Source organism: Lycium barbarum, chromosome 8 (genome assembly GCF_019175385.1).
Source record: "Lycium barbarum isolate Lr01 chromosome 8, ASM1917538v2, whole genome shotgun sequence".
Lineage (NCBI taxonomy): Eukaryota > Viridiplantae > Streptophyta > Magnoliopsida > Solanales > Solanaceae > Lycium > Lycium barbarum.
Window position 1 is genome coordinate 101,931,023 of NC_083344.1, and position 22,847 is coordinate 101,953,869.

Sequence of the window (22,847 nt, forward strand, 5' to 3'; positions counted from 1 at the left end):
AATTGACTAGATTGACTCGATATAAATACTCGGTTAATTAACTCACTTTTGACATTTAGACAAAAGCATTAGTTCATTCTTTATTTCAAAGCACATTCTTTATCAATATACTTTTCATACATATATCTTTAGTTTTTCCTTAAATATTTAACTTTTTTTTTTACAAGTAATTCTTTCATATAACTTTTTTTTTTTTACAAGTAATTCTTTCATAAGTATTCTTTAATTCTCAAATACGCTTTTTCTATTCTTTGATCAGCCCTTAAAACAAAATCATCCCTTTACATGAAGGAAGATACAACTCAATTAACTTCGTCATTTTTCAAACACTTTCCTTAAATACAGTTCTTTACACTATACGATTTATATTCGCTCATATTCAACTTTTTATATCTTTATATACTTTGATACATTACTCTACATACACTTTTACACTTTTTACTTTTGTTATAATATACATTCTTTATACTAACAATATACACTCCTTATATACTTATTATACAACCTTTTACATATTTCTTTTTTATATATGTGTTTAATATTCATTACATTCTTTGTATGTTTAATATACGTATATTCTTTCATATTCTATTATACTCTTTTATACATTCTTTATATTGTTGTTTATATGCTGTACACTAACATTATACCAATAGATGTACACTCTCTATACCAACAGATACACTTTTATACTTACAAGGTATATTTTTATACTCCTTTATACATTCCTTTTTTATATATATACATTCTTTATATATATTTGATACTTGATATAAATACATTTTTATACACTGTATATACTTAGTATATTATCACCTAGCGTAGCTTTTCATGAAGTCATAACATTTTGAAAACATGTAATAATAATGATAAACAGATAGATAACCCCCCTCTAGTGTTCAGTTAAACTAAGTTTAAAGACTGTCTTCGGACAGGCTCTGAGGGATGCTTAATACCTTCCCCTCAGGGTAAATAAAACCCTTATCTAGAATCTCATAGGTTTCGTGGACTAAAAATAGAGTAGACACATAAATACATATAGGTTTCCTATTTTTCCTTAAAAATAAGGTGATGATTCTAACCCTTTTATACCAGTTAGAAGAACCGGGAAGTTGCAAACTATATTGGACCCGTTCAAAATAGGGCGCAACAGTGGGCATAAAGCTCCACAACCTTCATTAATAGTATTTTCTTCACCCAATTCCCATTCTAATACTTCTAAGTGATTCTAGAATCTCAATTAGATAAAATTAACACCATTCTTCATCACCCATATGATTATAAAAATCCTAAGTCAACAATCCAAAACCCTACCATAGTTATCAAAACCATTAACTTATCTCCCAAGAATTCATGAATTCACAACTATAAATGATTATAAGGGGAAAGGATTACCTTTTCAACGTCCAACAATAACTTCTCAATCAAGGTTCTATGGAATAGAATGGTTTAATCACATTAGAAGGGTATTAAAGACTTGAATTCAACCTAGAATCATCATAGAACTTACCTTGGAGGGTTCTTGAGGCTTGGGATTTGTTCTCTCTGCCCTTAGAATGATGTTTTGTGATTAGAGGTGTTAGGGAAATAATCCCAAGCTTAAATATGAGTTAAAACACGAAAATCGAAAAATCTGGCTCGAAAACAGACCCATGCGCGATGGGTCCGCTTCGCACGCCCATCGTGGAGTGCTCTGCAGGATTTTGGTCAAAGAGCACATTTTTGTGCTTTGGGATTCCGACACGTGGCCAGTGTGCGCATGGCCTGCTTCTGAGATTTTTTGTGACACTCATAACTTCTTGCTCTGATCTCCGATTAGCCTAGTCCTTATATGGTTGGAAAGGTATCTCCACGTACTACAACTTTCATTAATGACGCTTTTCCAAATTCCCAGCTAATCCAGGGTTTATAGCTATCCGAAGTAGGCCACTCGGCCACTTGTGTAAAAATGTGAAACCTTCTAAATTTTGTTTTACTCTCTTAATTCGAGTTGTACCTTAGCCTGAAGAACCGAGATGTTACATACTAGCCAAAATAGGAATAAATTCACAAGCCCGGAGTCAGAAAATACATGTTGCACTCTTTTCCTTGGCCGTCTTTTTGTTCCTTAAATGGTTTTTACTGGCAAGGTTTTTAACGAGGCAATAACTGAAAAACGTATTACTTCATCAAAGCAACAGAAATTTCATGCCAAGAACTGGAAGCTCCTTCCGCGCAGCTAAAAGGGTTGTTTTATGGTTTTGTTCACAACTCAAATGTATAAGGGCCCTATGCCCTGTCTTCATGAATAAGAAAAGATTAGATATATTCTATTATACTCTTAACTATTTTTGCAAACGTGTCCTTTCAGACCCAAATTTACCCGCCTCGTGTTACGGTTCGCTTTTTACGCGGGTTTAGGGCGTAAAAGGCTACTATGAACTTGTTGGTGCTCTTTCGGACTTTGTTTTGAAAAAGTGTCGCCACCTAATTTTTAGGAAATTAGGAAAACCAGTTTTGAAGGGTTTATTCAAATACCATGAAAAAACCTTCGTAATCTAGAGTTCTAGGTAAGTGTTCTGATGATCCCCTGGGGAAGGTGTTAGGCACCCCAATATTAAGGATCCGTACTATACAGTTGACCTTCAAATTCCAAAATATGAGTATTTGCTTAAACTATCTATTTTGTGTTTATTTCCCGCATTTAGAAAAGACTGTATTTTGTAAGATTGCATATCATTTGGAAAGATTTGAGTATATCCCCTTTACATACAGGGTATCGTAGTTTTGGATTTATAATATCCGAACATAGATATCCTTCCTTTATATAAGGAATATATACTTTGGGATTTTGTAAAGAAAGTGGTAATGTCACATAGGTATAGGATAGGTAAAAACACAAGGCTAGGAATTTCAAATGATTCACAACAGTTTGGCCCTAGCTCTATGCCATGAGAGGGAAACAAGACAAAGTATAAGCAAAGAAACAACACATATAATCATGGACAAATGGGGTTCAAACAATATTTCAGACAACAACATAAAATAAAACAAATGTGTGCATCTAGTCCTAATGTGATCCAAAGAATATAGGAGTAATACTATGTTAAAGTCCCCAGAATGATCAAAGATGAGAGTTATATTAGGTCACAGACTGGGCTAGCCACTTCATCATTATACTCTAGCTGGAATTTACTACTTAGGAAGCAGCTTACAGTAAAAAAAAAAATGAGTTCAAATAAACTTGTCACCCAGTTAAAATAAGTAAACAAAGTCTGTAGAATGTCAAGGGTGGATTTAAGACAGACAAGAAAGATCACAAAAGAAATACCTTGACACAAGAAGAAAAGAATAGACAACATCCTAAAGTTCAGTGGTCTAAGCCCCCCCCCCCCCCCCCCCCAACTTGATGCCCCTCCCAAAATGAGTGACTTTAGGTACATAACTTGTGGAAATTCAGGCAGTAATGCAAAGAACAGACATAGCAAGCAAGACAGAACCAGCAGGGGAAATAAAAGACCATAGCATCACATAGACATGCAGAAGATCAACTGAAACCACATGACATTCACCAAGGCATCTCCATAGTGATTAAACAAATAGGTGTAAGGTAGAAAAAGAAAACAAGTTCCCCTCAGATCTAGGTAGAGAAATATGTGAACCTGTTTTGGTATTTTGAGTAAAATAAATGCCAGGCTCCAAAGTTTAAAACATCAATTTTTGTAACCATGACACCAGGGCAGTCAAAGCATAATACTAGTGTTATAAAATTTACAAGCCATAGTCTATTGTTTAGAAAAGAAAAAAGTACAAAGGACCTAGTTATATAAAGATTAGCATATAGACTATCCTTTCCCATTTTTTAGTTAGTCAATGTCAACCCAAAATAGCTTTATAATAAACAGGTTTTTTGGAGAAAAGAAGAGATGACATAGAACTCACACTTTATTACTTAGCTCTTGATTAATCAAGCAGACACTCAAAGCACATTAGTAGAAGGTAGTAAAATGACACACACTTATGTTGACATTTACATTGACTCCATTAAGCCACTTATGATAACTATGCGAATAAATTAGGCTAGCAAACTAGACACATTACAGGTCCATTTAGTAAGGCAACTGTTGACACCCGATTTTGTCCCGCCTTCCGTAAAAATTTATTTACATTTCTATTATTTTTGGCAAATTAAGAAATAATTATTTATATTTCACCGGTATTTCATTATTCTGTCATTATCTTTTACTACTGTTACTACTGCCATTATTATTATTATTATTATTATTATTATTATTATTATTATTTGTTATTATTATTATTATTATTATTATTATTTGTTATTATTATTATTACCAGTATTATCATAATTTGCGTTTCAGCATTTTTTTACCACCTTATGCATACGCATCGCATTTATTTCGCACAATTAAATGATAGCGTTTATTTATTTTTAAAATATTATTGCACGGCTATTACAACGTCATAAAATTTTATTACCTGAGCACTAATAATTACTTATTTTATATTAGGTAATATTTTAGCACGCTTAGTATATAATTAATTAAAATGGGTCATTTATTTCAAATCCATAAAGCCCCATATTTTAAATCCATCAGCCAAATAGCGGACTCATCCGTTCCGATTAACCCACAAACCTTCTTAGACCAGTCCATTTATGACCAGCCATATTTAAATTCATCAACCCAATTTTTTCAGATCAGTCCAAATTTTAATACCCAGCCCAAAAGAAAATTGACCCAGTCCATTAACCCACAACCCGGCCCATTACCCGTTTGACCCGACCCGCTTCCACTTAACAAGGAACCATTAGGGTTCCTTTTCCTTTATTGTTTCATCCACCAGTCGCCTCCTTCGTCCCTCTCTTCTCTCCTTCATCTCTCCTCCTCTCTCCCGCCCCTTTCTCTCTCCCACGTTGCCTCTGTCTCTTCAATTTCCCCTTGTCCCCCACGCCTCTGCCTCTCCCACTTCCCTTTGTCCCCGCTCCTCTCAAAAGAAAACCCTAGATTTCCCCCTATAAATATTCATTTCTGTCAATCCATGAGAGGAGGGCGAGAATCGCAAAAATCCCTTGCAAAACCAGAGCTTGAATCGCAAAATCCCCCCTGAAAATTAAGTTCTGAAAAAAGTTTTTTTTTTTTTTGAAATCCCGAAAATCTCTAAAATATAAGTTTTCCATTGGCGAAATCCCCTGAAAATAGCAAATTTTCCGGTGGTGGAAATCCCCTGAAAATATTGAGTTTGCCAACCGCCTTTGTTTTCCCCTAAAATATTAGCCCACTGTTTTCTTAATATTCAAAGTGTCGAGCCGTTTTTTATTTTCACATTTTTTCCTTGTTATTGTTTCGCATCCGAGTCTACGCAAACTCGGAGATTTGAAGTGTTCGCGCGTAGATCGAAGGCCTCGTACCCACTTCGCTGCACCCGAAGAAGGTAATCCCTTCTCATGTTTATTTTAATATTTGTATGATCTATCGATGGATTTTATTTTGTGTTAAGTGTTTATGTCAAGTGTTTCATACTTATTTTGATTTAGGTAAAGTTTGGTAAATTCCTTTCCTTCAACATTCTTTTTTTTAGTAGTTTGTTTGGTATAATGAAGTGGTTAGTACGGTTGTGTTGTCTGTTAGTTTAAACCAGGATTGTATGCGTTAAAGTTAGTTAGGTCTAGTTGTGTTTTTATCATTTGCAAAGTTTAATCATGTTTAAGAGCATTTAACTCCTGCCTGTTTGTTAGTTGGGGTCCTGTTTAGCCAGTTCGATCTATGTTACGCCTACTTCAGCTTCTGACAACATGTTTAATTAGTTTAAGATCACGTATCTTTGTGTATTAGTTGGAAATTGTTATAGCCCGCATTTTGTACATTCGAATAATTCAAGATAATTGCGGGGAGTTAAGGGCAAGGCTATATTTTGATCTTGTTTAACACACAAGGTTCTTATGAAAATTTTGATGTGGAAATATTAAGAAAGGCTAGGGGTAAAAAGGTAAATTCACAAGATGGCCCATGGAAATATTGAGGAATGCGAAGGGCAAATTTGGAATTTGGAGAATAATTTTTCATGAATTACAAAACAAAAAAAAAGTAGTGGGCTTGAATTCATGAGCCAAGTGGCCGGCCAAGTTGGGAGAGGGCCTTGGCCCAAACAAATGAATTATATATGTGTGTATTATATGACTAATTGGTCATATTCTCATCTTCAATTTAAGAGAGTTCAAGAAACTTGTGGAAGACAAAAAGAAAAGGGCCATTCGGCCATAGCTCACCAAAAGTGACCCCTTGAGAAATTTGATCAAAAAATATTTTCTTCTAGTATTCCTACTAATTTGAAGGTCCTCTTTAACGTGATATAATTGTTGGAACAAGAATACCTCTCTTTGTTGCAAGTCCATAATTCTAGCCAAGAGGGAAATTAAGGGAAAAAGGTAAGAATTAATCTTCTTTTTATGTTATGGATGGTTGTGTGTGTTGTAGTATGTAGAAATGGATGAAATTCATGAAGTATGTGTGTAGTGGTGGTGTCCGAATAGGGCTATGTTGATAGGATGTGATGAATTGATTTTCTTTAGTATTTGGATTGTTGTTGTCGTGGATTCCATGAAGAAAATGAAGGTTTGATAGCTTGAAATGAAATTTTAATTGTTTGTGGATTGTTGAAGAAGTTAATGCGACACTAGCATGAATTCTTATATTGTATGAATGATGTTGTTAATATGTATATTGTTGACGTAGTTCATGAATTTAAAAGAAAGAAATGTATTGTTGTTGCATTTGGAAGGAAAGACAATATGTTGTTATTGTTCTTATTGAATTTGGAAGGTTTCGGGTGGAGTGGAGTATTGATTAGACTATCTTGAATATTATGCGGATTGTTTGAAGTATTCTTGAATGTTGTTTGAATGGTTTCAGATTAGTATTTGAATATGTGAGCAATTATGAATTGAACATAAATGAAACGCCGTCGAAGTTTATAGAAAGAAGTTGCTAACGTTGGGATGCGTTTTGAAATGGTTGTTGATATTGTTAGAATGACTGTTGGTATTGTTGTTGATAATTTGGCCGAGTTGAATTCTCGGATTGTTGTTGATAATTTGGCCGAGTTAGATTCTCGGGGATGGTGTATTTACAGGGGAAATGCTGCCGAAATTTCGGCAGAATATAAATGAATTCATTTGAAGGACTAAGACAAGCATATGTCGATGAGTCTAATGATTATGCCAAATCTCTTGAATGTAGACTAGCAAGCTTGGACGAATAAGTGTAGCTAATTGGACGTGGGACAGGTATGTAAAGCCTAACCTTTTTTTCTTTTGGCATGTCCTAGAGCTAAGTAAGCTATGATGCTTATCTTGGGGTAACTCTATTCTTGATTCCGAGCTTGTTAATGATTCTTATTCACTTCTTGATGTGAGTATACTTAGTATAGCCGAGCTTATTGTATGATTGAATAACGCGAAAAGTCCAAAGAGTTCTGTAAGTAGTAATGTCCCTACTTTTCGTAGACGGTCTCGGATTGCTTGAAATGGTTGTAGAGGTTCCTATAATGAATAACGTTCATAAATTTCTAAGCGAACTCGGATTGTTTTAGAAACGTTCATGGGGGGTTCTATAATGAATGATGTCCATAACAATATTTGAAAGGTACTTGGTATGATTGTTGCTTTAATTTTCCAAAAATAGCTTCTGAAACGTTCGTAGAAGGTTCTGTACTTCAAACGCTCAGAACTTTCTTATACTAAGTCGGATTGACTCGAAACGTGTTTATGATCTGTGACAATTACGAAGCGTAACGATACCCATAATGGATCCATTCCTAGATGTAGGATATCCTGAGTTCTTCGACCTCTTAAGCCCGAAGGGGCATTCTCAAGTTGTGCGACTTCATAATGCTGTCTAAATCCCGAAGGGGACGTTCATAAGGTCTTTCTCTTAACTATGCATTTTACATTTAAATTTGTGAGTCTCGAAGGAGACAAATGAAAAGGGTTTGATTGCATACATGACGCCCATAATAGTTTTTTTTCTAGATGATTTCATGACGCGACTGAGCGTGCTATATAACGTATGGCCTCGGCTTAAGTCCGAGTGTGCTATGGCCTCAGCTGATCACTGAGTGCGCTATGGCCTCGGCTTAAGTCCGAGTGTGCTATGGTCTCAGCTGATCACTGAGTGCGCTATGGCCTCAGCTTATGTCTGAGCGTGCTGTATAACATATGGCCTCAGTTTACGTTATGCCAATTGAGTTGTGCATATGGTTTCACTAATAATTTTGAGGAAATTAGTTTTATAATAAAGGAAACATAAAGTTAGATTTGAATAATGTCCATAACTTTCTTATGCTAACTCGGATTGACTTGAAACGTGTTTATGATTTTACTAATGATTTCGAGAAAACTAGTTTTATACTAAAGGAAATATAAAGTTTGATTTTCAAAACCACTCCGAAGGGGGTGCGAGATTTTACTAATTAATTTTTCAAAACCACTCCGAACGGGGTGCGAGGTTTTACTATTTCATTCCATTTACGACTTATGTTTACATTTTATGCCATCATTATTATTATTATGCTCGAAGGGGCCAGGATCATTATTATTATGTCGGGACCGGCATGCCCGAAGGGGCCAGGGTAGTATTATGTCGGAACCGGCATGCCCGAAGGAGCCATCATTATTATTGAGCCGGAAGCGGCTGCCCGAAGGGGCCATCATTATTATTGAGCCGGAAGTGGCCGTCCAAAGGGACTATTGTGATATTATATTTATACTGTGGGTTCTAGAATTTGTGTATGCTAGAGATTGTGCAAAGTACTATGTGGCATGGTTCAAAATGTTGTTCCAGGTACTCCCGGGTTGCTTCTAAACTTGTTTACTGTTATGGTTCTCCTTGTTTATGATTCAGTAATGCTTTACATATTCAGTACATATTCCGTACTGACCCCCTTTCTTCGGGGGCTGCGTTTCATGCCGCGCAAGTGCATACAGATGAGTAGAGGATATTGCCAGAAGATGTTCCAGTTAAATTGGTGAGCTCCATTTCCTTCCGGAGTGTCGCCGAGTCAGAGTAGTTACGCTATGGTATTTCGTCTATATTAGAGACTTTGCAGACAGCGTCCTGTGGTACGTTTGTCGAGATGTCGACAGAGTGATGTCAGCTGAACCATTTGCGTATGTTAAAAGAGCATGTATTTTATATGATTTCAATTGGGTTAAGGTAATTATTTGATTGAATGTTTTCATAATCCTTATAAAAATAATGATTTCTATGTGAAGAAGTTTCATGTTTTTTTAAAGTTTTTTTGAAATGACAGATGTTGATAGAGCGAATGTCGAAGGGTTCGCTCGACTCTGATGAGAGTCGGGTGCCCATCATGCCCTATCAAGATTAGGGTGTGACAGAAATGATGCTCCTTTGTATGTGAATAAATTTGAGAAACTGTTAAACCTCCAATCCACTTGTCGAAACTGGTCTTCACTTAACATAAGTACAGAACTGTAGAAAGTTGTTGATACTGAGTAAATGTGTTTCCATTCTTCAATAAATACTCTCATGCTGTTTCTCTGTGTTATTGGAATGGTTCATGGTCTACAATACTAGTTGGTGTGCCAATATGTATAAGTATGCGATTTAGATTGCTTTACTTTAAAGTAAATGTCACTGTTGGTTTGAGTACTTGTTTGAAAGTCAAGAATGGTTTGAATCCCCTTTCTGTGAAGTAGGCATAGCATGCTTTAGCCCTGTTTTTTTTTACCATTGTGTGAATCGAACATGTATGGAGCTTAGAGGTTACTTTAGATTGCAACATTATCATGAGTATATCAAGACTGTATGCATGTTTGATTAAATTTTCAATCCTGTACTTAGCATAATTTGATGAATGCACTGCTGAATGGTTTGATCTGTTTAAACTACCTATGTGGTCCTGTGTTTGAATTTGAACATAGATAAGGCTCTTTCACGTCCAGTCTTGTCCTGTCCCTATGCCTATACATGTCTCTCTTTTCTCTGAAACACCTATATGATTGTCCTAAATGCATTGTATGATACTGAAAAGATGTTGTCTTCACTGAAGGTTATTTAAGGCTTATAAAATATGATACTTAGTCTTGTCTTGTTTAGTTTCCCCGCTTATACATATCCAATTGATTATACTAAATGCTCATGATCTCATTATTAAGCATTTGTTATAATGTCACTTCTCTGTTTTAACTTGCCCGCTGCTCTAGTGGTTATCTTTCCTTTTCCGAGCTTGTATGTGTTTGGTCTATCTTTGTTGACTACCTAAGTGTCGATATGTTTGGTTTATATGCCCTTATGTTTCTTTCTGTGAATCTGAACCTATTCAACATTCTTGCATATAGTTGTTACCCTTAAAGTGCTACATGAACATGCTAAATACATTTTTTTTCAGCTGTTTTTGTTCAAAATCTAAAATTTTGGTATTTGTTAGTCCATTATTTAAAATCCTCTCTCTTTGCTTTGTATGATCTGTGGAATATGCTATGTGCTCTAAGTGAGATGATGCTGTCCAAAACTGCCCCCCCCCCCCTAAGATTAGGGTAATTATCATAGTATGGCTGGTCCATCTTCATGCTTCGCCATCCCCTTTCCCATTAGTCTAATCCGCATAACCAAAGGCTGATTTGTTAGACTGAATTTTGGCACACCCTGTTGTAATTTTCCAAATGTCCACACCCTTTAGCAGTGAATAATTTGAGTCAATTGGCTCTAACAGAACCCAGTTTGATGTTTGCTTTCTGCCCATGTTGTGCGTATGTGTATCTCCTTTTGAAGTTTGAAAAAAAAAGGTTCAACACAATGTTTGCTTTATTGTCATGAATTGGGTTAAACTATGCTGAGGATAAAATTTGAGAAAATATAGGGGGATTGCTATTCAGTTCGTATTTTCTTTGTGTGGTGCCATTGTCTTAAGATGCAGGCAGTAGGGGTATTTGCTGTAGTTTTGAAGTATCTCGAAGTCGTTCGGAATGAATGTTGTGACTATGCTCTGTCCAGTATGCTCCCCTCGTTGTTTTTTTATTTGGTCCAGTTTGCCTTTTGGAATTCGATACTCCCTCTGTTCTTGTCTCCTTGAAGTCTTTTCGAATGAATGAGTGAAATATGTGTTAGTTAAGTCTTGCGTATATTCTAGTACCAGTATGCATCTCTGTTAGAATTCTGCATATTTTGCAAAGCATATCTCGTTGAAGTATGTATATGAATGTGTATACGCGAAATATACTCGGATATACATAATACATATATAAGTTATTCATTCTGGGAAACTGGAACTGCCCTATTGTTTTGGGCCTACTTCACTGTTTTCTTTTGTATTTCCGATACGTTTTTGGGCCTGCCTCATTCTCGTGACTGTTATCATTTTAATTGGCCTGCCCCCCCCCCCCCCCCCCTATTTTTTATTATTTTATTTGACTGTTTTGCTTGGTATCTAGGTTATTCAGTAATATGAAACAAACCACATGGGCTTCAGTTGTTTCTTTATCATTGTCTCATTGGGGCTTGAACATTTCTCTCTAATTATCCTATTGTTGTGTTATGTGCTAATTCAAATTGCGTACTTAGTTTCTTTATTTGTGTCTTAGTCCTTTATCGTATGCTAATTCTTTTCCTTTCGTTTTTATGCATGACTACCGCAAATGAGTCCGAGAGACTCGTTCTTCTCTCGCCTTCGGAGTTGGGCCAAAGCCCAACGTATTATTATTGAGTCATTCCCGTGCCAACCCATATAGCAGCAATAACCCACAGCAATACAATGAAATTACTGGGCTAAAAGCCCAACAACAGCAGCAGTCCCTCAAAAGTGGGCTGGCCCATTTGATATCATTTGCCCTTTTATTTTATTTTTGTGCACATTAATTTGTATTATGCAACTAACTTTTTTTTTTTAGTTTAGATAAATCCTGATGAATTAGTAGGTTTAGTTTAGGAATGGGTAGTTAGTTTAAGGAAAAGAACTAAAGAATATTTTATAAACATCTTTTAAGGTCATCCAAATTATGCATACTTTTAGCCGAATGTAGTTAATAAAACATAATTTTGTTTATACTTCCAAAATGCAAAGTCAATTAGTACCTCATCGTTAGTTTGTTTCAAGTATTTATTAAAACACTGCACAAACTCGCGTTTTCTTCTACTTATATATTTTATGCAAATCTTATTTTTAAATAGCATTATTATCTAAAGTCTTCGCAACATTTATAAGTTTATTTTAAATGGCATTTGAAGTTTCCTTTTATGCAAATTATTATATTTTCTACAAATCTCATTCTAAATAGCATTTTTATTTAAAGCCTTAGCAACTTTTATAAGTTTTATTTTAAATGGCATTTAAAATCTTCTCTTATGCAAATTATTATATTTTCTCTAAATCCTATCTTAAGAAACATTCTTATATTTTTCTTAAAAACCTTAGCAACATTTCTTAGCCCTCTTTCTTAAAATTTCACGCATCTTATTTAGCATTAATTAATTAACCTAAGTTTGGTCGGATAACCGTAGTTAACGGATTCTAAAGGATGCCTAACCCCTTCCCTTTGGAATAATATAGAACCCTTACCTAGAATCACACTGATTAAGCATACTGTTAACGGAGGTTTAGTTAGCTTTACCTTAGTTAATAAATTAGGTGCCCTAATTCACCTTAAAATCAATTAGGTGGTGACTCCTTAAAATAAAGTAATTTAGGAATCTCCAATATGTTGTACTCTAATTTAACCCGTTTAAAATGGGGTATAACAGCTTGGCGACTCTGCTGGGGAAAACTTAGGTTCTTAACCATAACAACTTATGTTAATAATTAATTAATTGGATGTTTTGGGTGTTTTGCCTTTATTTTTGCTTTGTTGTTTTCTTATGTGCTTTTAAAGGGCTACTTTATTATGACATGTTTTCTATGTTACTGCTTTCCTTAAACTGGCATTCCGTTCATATTTCCTCCACTTCTGAAAAACTCACAGTATCACACGTACACGCGAGGTGTGTTTAGCGCACCCGCAAATTTCTTCGTAGAATCCAAATTTTAGGAGAGTTGGCGTATGCGCGGGGTGTCCGAATAACGGTGACCGCGTAGCCTTCTCACTCGAGTAGTCCACTCGGGAACCTTGTGTCTAGTAAGCCAAATCCTAGAAAAACTCAAGATAGAGCTTCGCCACCAATTTTATTAAGTCATGCATGGCATAAACCTTAGGTGGGTCGATCCTTGGTATCGGTTCCACCATTAAAAAACCTACCAAATTGTCAACGGGTTTGCATAACCCAACGACCGACAAGCATATTATGTGTAACGTGATAGTGATAGAAGGATCCAAGCCTAATCATGACACTTCGAGTTTGGGATTTTTTTTTTTTTTTTTTTTTGTAGGATGGATTTCGTCCCGCAGATTCCCAAAATTAAGATCGTCTGCGGCGTCCCGAGCAAGTTGAGGGTATGGTGGGAAGATTTAGACTTGGGTAGTAGACTGGCGGTCACAAGGATGTTGAAGTTCCTCCCTTCGCTGTTTCAAATCACTCCGGACAAGCATATAGTTAGAACTTTACTCCAATTTTGGGACCCCGACCGAGCGGTTTTCAAATTTAAAGATTTTGAGCTCACACCCACATTGGAAGAGATAAGCTACTTCACGAATTTAAAATACCAAGGGAAGGGTCAGATTATCCCGCACAGTCAATCGGGAAAGAAATTTCTCCGCTATTTGGGGTTGAAAAACACAAAGGAACTTCGATGCTTCGAAGATAATTGGGTATCTGTGGACTATTTATATGAGAGGTATGGGCGTCAAGACGGGTACAAATTGTTCAAAAAATAATTTTCGTGCACTCCAGCACATTGGCAAATTAGACGACCCATCGTATTCGCTGTAGCCTTACTTGGGATTTTGGTATTCCCACGTGAATACGGCAAGATCAGCACCTGCATTTGTTCTGTGGCTTGAGCGCTCTTTTATGGGGTTGATGGTGCACAACTCACTTTAGTTCCAATGATTTTGGCGGAAATACACCGGGCTTTAGAAAAGTGTAAACGGGGAAAAACAAATTTCTTCGAGGGTTGCAATCTTCTCCTCCAGATGTGGGAAACGGAGCATTTCTATCAACGCCTGAATATGACGGATATATGCTTTAGTGCATCAGACAAAATTGGTAGTTTTTATAAAAGGACGAAGCCGTTCATATCTCCGGTTGGCACTCACGATTGGTATGAGTTCTTGGCTTCCCGAACTGGCGATCAAATCCAATGGAAGTATCCTTTGTTACCCCATACCACGGCTTATATAAGAGGAAGGAAACTTTATTACATTGAGCTTATTGGGCTGAAAGGCCTCCAGCCATACGCCCCGGTACACGTGCTTCGGCAGTTTGGTATAGATCAAGTAATCCCTCTCCAAGCTGACATGAGCGGTTCTGAAATACTTTTTGGGCCGGACTTTAGAGTTCCTAGAGCTAGCCTAATTCTCAATGAATGGGTTAACATTGATCCAATAAGCATTGAGGTTGGACCGGCGGGAGGTATTCCAGAATATCACGCATGGCTGCAAGAAGATTATGGTAACATAGAGCCTAGCCCAGCAGGCGAATCAGGTTTCGAAGACAAACTGAAGACAATTTGGATAAGACATGCTCGCTTGGGGGCCATGTTTGTCACTTCCGAGATGTGGGATCAAATGACGAACATAATGGGAAGTACGGGAGCGGGACCTAGCAATGATGGAGCATCATCTTCAGCTCAGCCGCCAGCATGATCAAATGCAAATTTAGGCCAAGTTTAGGATTGCCTCTGTATTCTGGATTATTTGATGTACTCGCTTTTATTTTATTCAATAGAATTTGGCCTCTTTATTTCCAAACTCAAATGTTACAATTAAATGGCTTGGATCACTCTATCATAATCCCGAATATTTGGCGTTAGGCTTACCTCCGGCACAAGAGAGGTCCCGTGCATAATAGGTCGCGCTATGTTTCTCTTTTACTATGTGATTTGTTTGCTATGCAATATGCGTTTCTTTCAACGTTATTTGCCCAATGTTCGCATTATTTTACTTTAAGCAGCAAGCATTCACACTGTACTAATGCAGTTTTCTTCATTTTTGAAGGTTTTATTTTATTTTGATTATCCCCCCAAAGGTTGATTCGCGTTGACTGCGAACTGGCAGACCATCCGTATTTCACAAGGTCAAAAGCACGAGCATCCAGCGATATGAATGATTCAGGGGCATCCGAACAGATTGGCTTGGGACTTGTCACCCTTCCAAGAGACGAACCCGAAGCTTCGGGAGGAGGGAACGACGAACTCATCGCCCAATTGATGCAGCAAATAGCCAATATGCAAGCTGAAATCGAGCGACTGCGAAATCTTACCAATCTATCCATCACCCTCAATAATCCTCACCACGAACAAAGAACAAACACAATAATTCCACCATCCTTTTCACCTGTTGACTCGCCCGCTCCTCAGCCCTCTCCCCCAAACCCACCGCTTTACACAGTCAATCCAAACACTACCAATTCACAACAAACTAGCCAGCAACAAACCATCTCATAACAATCAAATCCACAACAAGCCATTCCACCACCGATCCACCTGCAACAAACCATCCCGTCACAAACCACCCCGCAACAAACCATACAACAAACTATCCCGCAACCAAATGACCCGCAACAAGACAACCCCCAGCAAATTAACTTCCAACAAACCAATCCGCCACCTTTCACCACTCCCTACATTCCTCAACCTGTAGTTACCCAAACTAACCCACTTACCCAAAACTAGCAAGCGACTCAACACATACCATTGGCGCACACCACTAACCATAATACGCAGTATGTACCACCAGTATATGTAGCAGAAGCTCCACCTTTCACTACCCAGTTATAGGCTGTGCAGCACTTAGAGGTTAACCCTTATGAGGCGATAGAAAGGGAAGCCAGGGCAAGAGCGGACGAGAATGTAGCAAAAGAGCTTCGCAGTCTGAGAGAAATAGTTAGAAATATCCAAACCAACAAAGGATGTGAAGGACTTGAGTATGAAGATCTGTGCATTCATCCTGACATCGAGTTACCTGCTGGATATAAAGTACCGAAGCTTGACATGTTTGATGGGAAGGGGAATCCTCGGGCTCATTTGATATCATACTGTGATAAGCTTATCGGAGTGGGAAAAGATCAGGCCATTCGGATGAAACTGTTCATAAGGAGTCTGACGGGAGAAGCGCTGGATTGGTATACATGCCAGGACCCGCAGAAATGGCACAGTTGGGGAGAAATGGCCCAAGATTTCATGGACAGGTTTAGGTTCAACACCGAGACTGTCCCAGACCGGTTCTACTTGATGAAGTTAGAAAAGAAGTAGACAGAGACTTTCCGGGAGTATGCTATGAGCTGGAGAGCGGAAGCCGCAAAAGTCCAGCCCCCAATGGTAGAGAGTGAGATGACAACGCTTTTTGTACAGTCTTTGAAAGATGCCACATACTATGATAGACTGATAAGCGTCATCGGACAGAAGTTTTTCGAAGTCATCAGAATGGGAGATTTCATAGAAGAGGGAATCAAGACAGGAAGAGTTACAAACCTTGCGGCCTTGCAACCCACAAGTAAGGCGATCCAAGCAGACTCAGCTAAGAAGAAGAGGGACGGAGTGTCCGCAGTTACGACCATCCAGGATCGAAAACCAAACCAAATGTTACCCTACCAATACCCTTCATACCAGCCTTCTTACTATAGCCAAGCTCCTCAGCCTTATTACCAACCTCCACCCACTCCCCATCCTGTTTACCATACTCAACCAGCGTATCACTCACCTCGAGCACCTGCCCATCAAAGCCCATCACAATACCAGCCAACCTACTCACCGCAACCCCAATACCAATCACCAAACCGCCTACAAAATACACCCAGACCTCGCCCTAACTTCGAAAGAAAGCAAACTAAAACCTACACACCATTATCCGAACCCTTAGCCCAGTTGTATAAAAGATTGAGAGCCACAGGGATACTACAACCCATTCAAGGAAGAGTTCCTAATCCCCTTCCTGGATGGTATGACGAGACTAAACGTTGTACGTATCACTCAGGAGTTACTGGACATGATACTGAGAATTGCCTTACTCTCAAAGACAAAATCGAAGCACTGATCAAAGAAGGGGTCATCCAGCTCAAAGGAGCTCCCCCAAATATAAACAACAATCTGTTGTCCAATCATGGCAATGCGAATGTGCACATGATTACTATTGACGAAGATTGCAATTTGGAAGGGACTATCGTGCCAGTTAAGATAGAGGAGAAGGTTGAATCGTCAGCTTTTGCTGCTCCAGTGATCACGGTCCAAATGAGGGCCCCATTTGAAGTGGAAGTGCTCACCCCAAGGCGTAGAATCACGACCTTAGTTGCTGAAACACCTTCTTGCAGCACCAAAGCAGTGCCTTGGAATTATCAGTCTGACGAAAGGGACAAAGCAAAGGGAAAATTGGTCGTGGAAACTGTTGCGGCTGGAATGACTAGATCCGGGCGGTGTTATGCCCTGAGGAGATAGCGCGAGGAGCGCCAGGTAAAGAAAATGGCCAAAAGAAGGCTGTAACTGAGGCTGAGATTGAAGAATTCTGGAGAAAGATGCCAACCAAAGAATATTCTGTTGTAGAACAATTGAAGAAAACGACAACTCTGATTTCTTTATTGGCATTGTTGATGAGTTTTGAAGCTCATAGGAATGCTTTAGCGAAAATACTGAATGAAGCCTATGTTCCGCCTGAGACTTCCAGCGAGAAAGTTTCAGCTATGGTGGGGGAAATCCTTGAAGCCCACAGGGTTTCTTTTCATAATGACGAATTGCCACCTGAAGGTTTGGGGCATAACAAGGCACTGAACATCACCATCAGATGCAGGGACAAATTCATTTCCAAGGTGTTGATTGATGGAGGTTCGGCTGTGAATATATGTCTTGTCACTACTCTACGAGCCTTAGGGATTGATGTCGGGAAACTTCGCGACAGTCAGGTAAAAGTCAAAGGTTTTGACGTAGCCCAAAGAGGTGTTGTGGGAGAGATTGACCTAGCTTTGGAAATTGGGCCTGTGAAGTTCATGGTGGAATTCCAAGTAATGGATATATCTGCTAGTTACAATCTGCTGATAGGAAGGCCATGGATCCACATGGCTGGCGTGGTTCCCTCTACCTTGCATCAATGTCTGAAGTTTGTTTGGAATCATCAAGAAGTGGTGATCCATGGAGAAGGCAGCAATTCAATCTATCCTGAAAGCTCAGTTCCCCTTATTGAAAGCGTAGAAAAGCTAGATGGATCTATTTTTCACATCAAAGAAACTATGTGTACTGCTCAAGCGGAAAGGGTAAAATTGCCACAGGTGCTTATGATGGTGGCATGGGAGATGTTGAAGAATGGCTTCCGGCCCGGTCGAGGCCTCCGGTTGAACTTGGATGGAATTGTGGAACCGATTCAGGTACCCGGGCAGAAATATACTTTCGGTCTTGGCTACGAGCCCACTCCTGAAGAGATTGCACTGGCTAGTCTCAAACGAAGAAGTGACATTCCCTTGCCAAAGCCTGTTCCTCTCCTGAATCAGTCATTTCTCAAAGCATCCGCCGCCCAAGCATCAGAGGAATAATCTGAAGACAGCCTCATGGAAAGTTTTAAGAATTTATTCATTGCCGAGGAGGAAGTTGAATGCAACGTGGTTTCGGGTGAATGCTCTGAAAGACCGACTATCTGGGATGCTGAGCCCGGATACATTTTGAACAACTGGACTTGTACCCCGTCCTCGGTCTCCGGGAGTTTTGGTAGACAATTTGTATTAATATTTGATGAAACAACACGATTCAAAACTGAGGCCTGAATCGTGTTTATGCTTTTGTTGTTTTGCCTCCAAACTTTTGAAGGCTCAAATGCAAAATTTAAGTTATGCTTTATATTCCGTGTTTGTTTAATTCATTTTTTTCCTTGTTTTATTTTTCAGCAATCAAATTAATAAATCTGCCGATACTGTGAATGTGACACATAATGAAACAAGCGAGCCCATAATAAATGCCGAGCAAGACACAGAAGAATGTGAGGAGGATATGCAACCTGAAGGGTTAACTAAGGATTTTGAATATTCCGAGAATAAGCCAAAGCCAAATTTGGATGAAACAGAAACTATAAATTTGGGAAATTCAAAAATCGTGATGGAAATAAGAATCAGCGTCCATTTGACTCTGTCACAAAGGGAAGAATTGATCAACCTTTTGAGAGAATATATAGATGTGTTCACTTGGTCTTACGATGATATGTCGGGTTTAAGCACTGACATTGTTTCACATAAGTTGCCTATCGATCCATCTTGTCCTCCAGTAAAACAAAAGAAGAGAAACATTAAACCGGATTTGAGTTTAAAAATCAAGGAAGAGATCTCCAAGCAATTTGATGCAAAGGTCATTTGAGCTACAATGTACCCCACTTGGCTAGCCAATGTCGTGCCCGTACCAAAGAAAGATGGCAAAGTCAGAGTATGCGTAGATTATCGGGATCTCAACAAGGCTAGTCCAAAAGATGACTTTCCCCTCCCGAATATCCACATACTCATTGATAATTGTGCAAAGCAGGAGTTGCAGTCCTTCGTTGATTGCTACGCAGGATATCACCAAATTCTGATGGATGAAGAAGATGCTGAGAAAACAGCATTCATCTCACCTTGGGGAGTGTACTATTATCGGGTGATGCCTTTTGGGCTTAAGAATGCAGGTGCTACCTATATGAGAGCCAGGACCACTATTTTTCATGATATGATCCATAGAGAGATCGAAGTCTATGTGGATGATATCATCATCAAGTCACGGAAGAGTTCAGATCACCTGACGGATTTGAAGAAGTTCTTCGACAGGTTGAGACGATACAATCTGAAGTTAAACCCCGCAAAATGTGCATTTGGTGTTCCTGCAGGGAAGTTGTTGGGTTTTATCGTGAGCAGGAGGGGTATAGAGTTGGACCCTTCGAAGATAAAGGCCATTCAAGAATTGCCTGCCCCAAAGAGTCGAAAGGACGTGATGAGTTTCCGCGGTCGCCTCAACTACATTAGTCAGTTCATAGCACAATCAACGGTGATATGCGAGCCAATAATCAAGTTGTTGAGGAAATATGCTACTACCAAATGGACTGAAGATTGCCAAAAATCTTTTGATAGAATCAAAGAGTATTTGTCTAATCCGCCTGTTTTGGTGCCTCCAGAAGCTGGAAGACCTTTGTTATTGTATTTGTCCATGTCGGTGAACGCGTTTGGATGTGTGTTGGGACAACATGATGAAACGGGGAAGAAGGAGCAAGCAATATACTATTTGAGCAAGAAGTTCACGCCTTACGAGGCACGATATACTTTATTGGAGCGCACCTGTTGTGCCTTGACTTGGGTAGCACAGAAGTTGAGACATTATCTGTCTGCATATACTGCTTATCTCATTTCAAGGATGGATCCACTCAAGTATATCTTCCAGAAGCCTATGCCTATTGGAAAGCTAGCCAAATGGCAAATTTTGCTAAGTGAGTTTGATATTGTATATGTTACTCAAAAGGCTGTCAAAGGGCAGGCAATAGCAGATCATCTTGCTGAAAATCCCATGGATGAAGAATACATGCCCCTTAATATTTATTTCCCTGACGAAGAGGTGTTGTTTGTCGGGGAAGATATCGCAGAAGAGTATCCAGGGTGGAGAATGTTCTTTGATGGGGCGGCTAACTCCAAAGGAGTAGGCGTTGGAGCAGTTTTGATTTCGGAGTCAGACCAGCATTATCCCATTTCAGCAAAGCTCAGGTTTCCGTGCACCAACAATATGGCAGAATATGAGGCTTGTATTCTTGGCCTCAGAATGGCCGTTGATATGAATATACAAGAACTTCTGGTTATAGGTGATTCAGACTTACTGGTTCATCAAGTGCAAGGCGAATGGACCACTAAGAACGTGAAAATACTTCCATACCTGCATTGCGTGCAAGATTTGTGTAAAAGGTTTATCAAGGTGGAATTCAAACATGTTCCAAGGACTCAAAATGAGTTCGCTGATGCTTTGGCAACCTTGTCTTCTATGATTCAGCATCCATACAAGAATTACATAGATCCTATCAAGGTGAATGTGCACGATCAGCAGGCTTACTGCTTCTATGTGGATGAAGAGCCTGATGGAGAACCTTGGTATTATGATATCAAGAAGTATCTTAAGGCAGAAGACTATCCAGAAGGCATAACCAGTGTTCAGAAGAAAACTCTTCGAAGGTTAGCAAACCATTTTTTCCTAAATGGAGAAATCCTTTATAGGAGGACTCCAGATTTGGGGCTGCTAAGGTGCGTTGATGCCAAGGAAGCGGTCAAGTTGATTGAAGAAGTGCATGGTGGTACATGTAGGCCACATATGAATGGTTTTACTTTGGCCAAGAAAATTCTTCGAGCAGGTTATTTCTGGATGACTATGGAATCAGATTGCATCCGTTTTGTGCAAAAATGTCATCGATGTCAGATTCATGGCGATTTGATTCGAGTCCCGCCAAATGAATTAAATGTGACGAGTTCTCCGTGGCCCTTCGCAGCTTGGGCATGGATGTCATTAGTCCTATCGAGCCGGCCGCATCAAATGGGCACAGGTTCATTTTGGTGGCTATTGACTACTTCACAAAGTGGGTGGAAGCATCTTCGCACAAGTCAGTGACAAAGAAAGTGGTGGTAGATTTTGTTCGCAACAGCATTATTTGTCGATTCGGAATCCCGGAGTCGATTATAACAGATAATGGAGCTAATCTTAACAGTGATCTGATGCGGGAGATTTGCGAAACATTTAATATTACTCATCGCAATTCCACTCCTTATCGACCTCAGATGAATGGAGCAGTTGAAGCAGCCAACAAAAACATCAAGAGAATATTGAGGAAGATGATTGATAATTACAGGCATTGGCATGAAAATCTGGCATTAGCCCTTCTCGGTTATCGTACCACTGCGAGGACTTCAACTGGGGCAACGCCTTATCTTTTGGTCTATGGGACAGAGGCGGTGTTACCTGCTGAGGTAGAGATACCATCTTTGAGAGTTATCCAAGAAGCTGAGTTAAGTGATGCTAAGTGGATACAGAATCGATACGAACAATTGATGCTCATTGATGAAAAGAGGATGAATGTAGTTTGTCATGGGCAACTTTATCAGAACAGAATGGCCAAAGCTTTCAACAAGAAGGTAAGACCGAGACAATTCAAACCGGGGCAATTGGTACTGAAGCGCATATTCCCGTGCCAAGATGAAGCTAAGGGAAAGTTTGCACCTAACTGGCAAGGACCTTACATGGTTCATCGAGTATTGACGGGAGGAACATTAATTCTAGCAGAAATGGATGGCGAAGTTTGGCCGAAAGCCATCAACGCAGACGCCATCAAGAGATACTACATCTAGGAGCTTTCATTCCTTTTGTATTTAATGTTTTGCAATACCTTTCTATGTAATGGAGCTACGCTCCCTCGGCGGGATGCGTAAGAAACCTATATCGGGTTTGGTCTTTTGAGATAAATTTCCAGAATTCCATTTGCTTTGTAACATGAACTACGCCTGACCTGATTCCTGTGGTGGGATACGTAGGCGGCCCACATAGGCCTCGGTCACATTATTGGAAAATCTCAATTTTTATTTCCGCTTGTAACATGAACTACGCCTGACCTGATTCCCATGGTGGGATACATAGGCGGCCCACATAGGCCTCGGTCATATTATTGGAAAATCTCAATTTTATTTCCGCTTGTAATTTGAACTACGCTCGACCTGATTCCCTTAGTGGGATACGTAGGCAGCCTATATAGGCTCAGTCTCGTCATTTTAAAAGCA

At 39.0% G+C, this 22,847-nt stretch overlaps 1 pseudogene; it reads left to right on the forward strand.

Annotated features, from left to right (window-relative positions):
* The first annotated feature begins 19,440 nt into the window (after positions 1-19,440).
* Positions 19,441-22,421, forward strand: LOC132608031 (uncharacterized; annotated as a pseudogene).
* Positions 22,422-22,847: the final 426 nt, after the last annotated feature.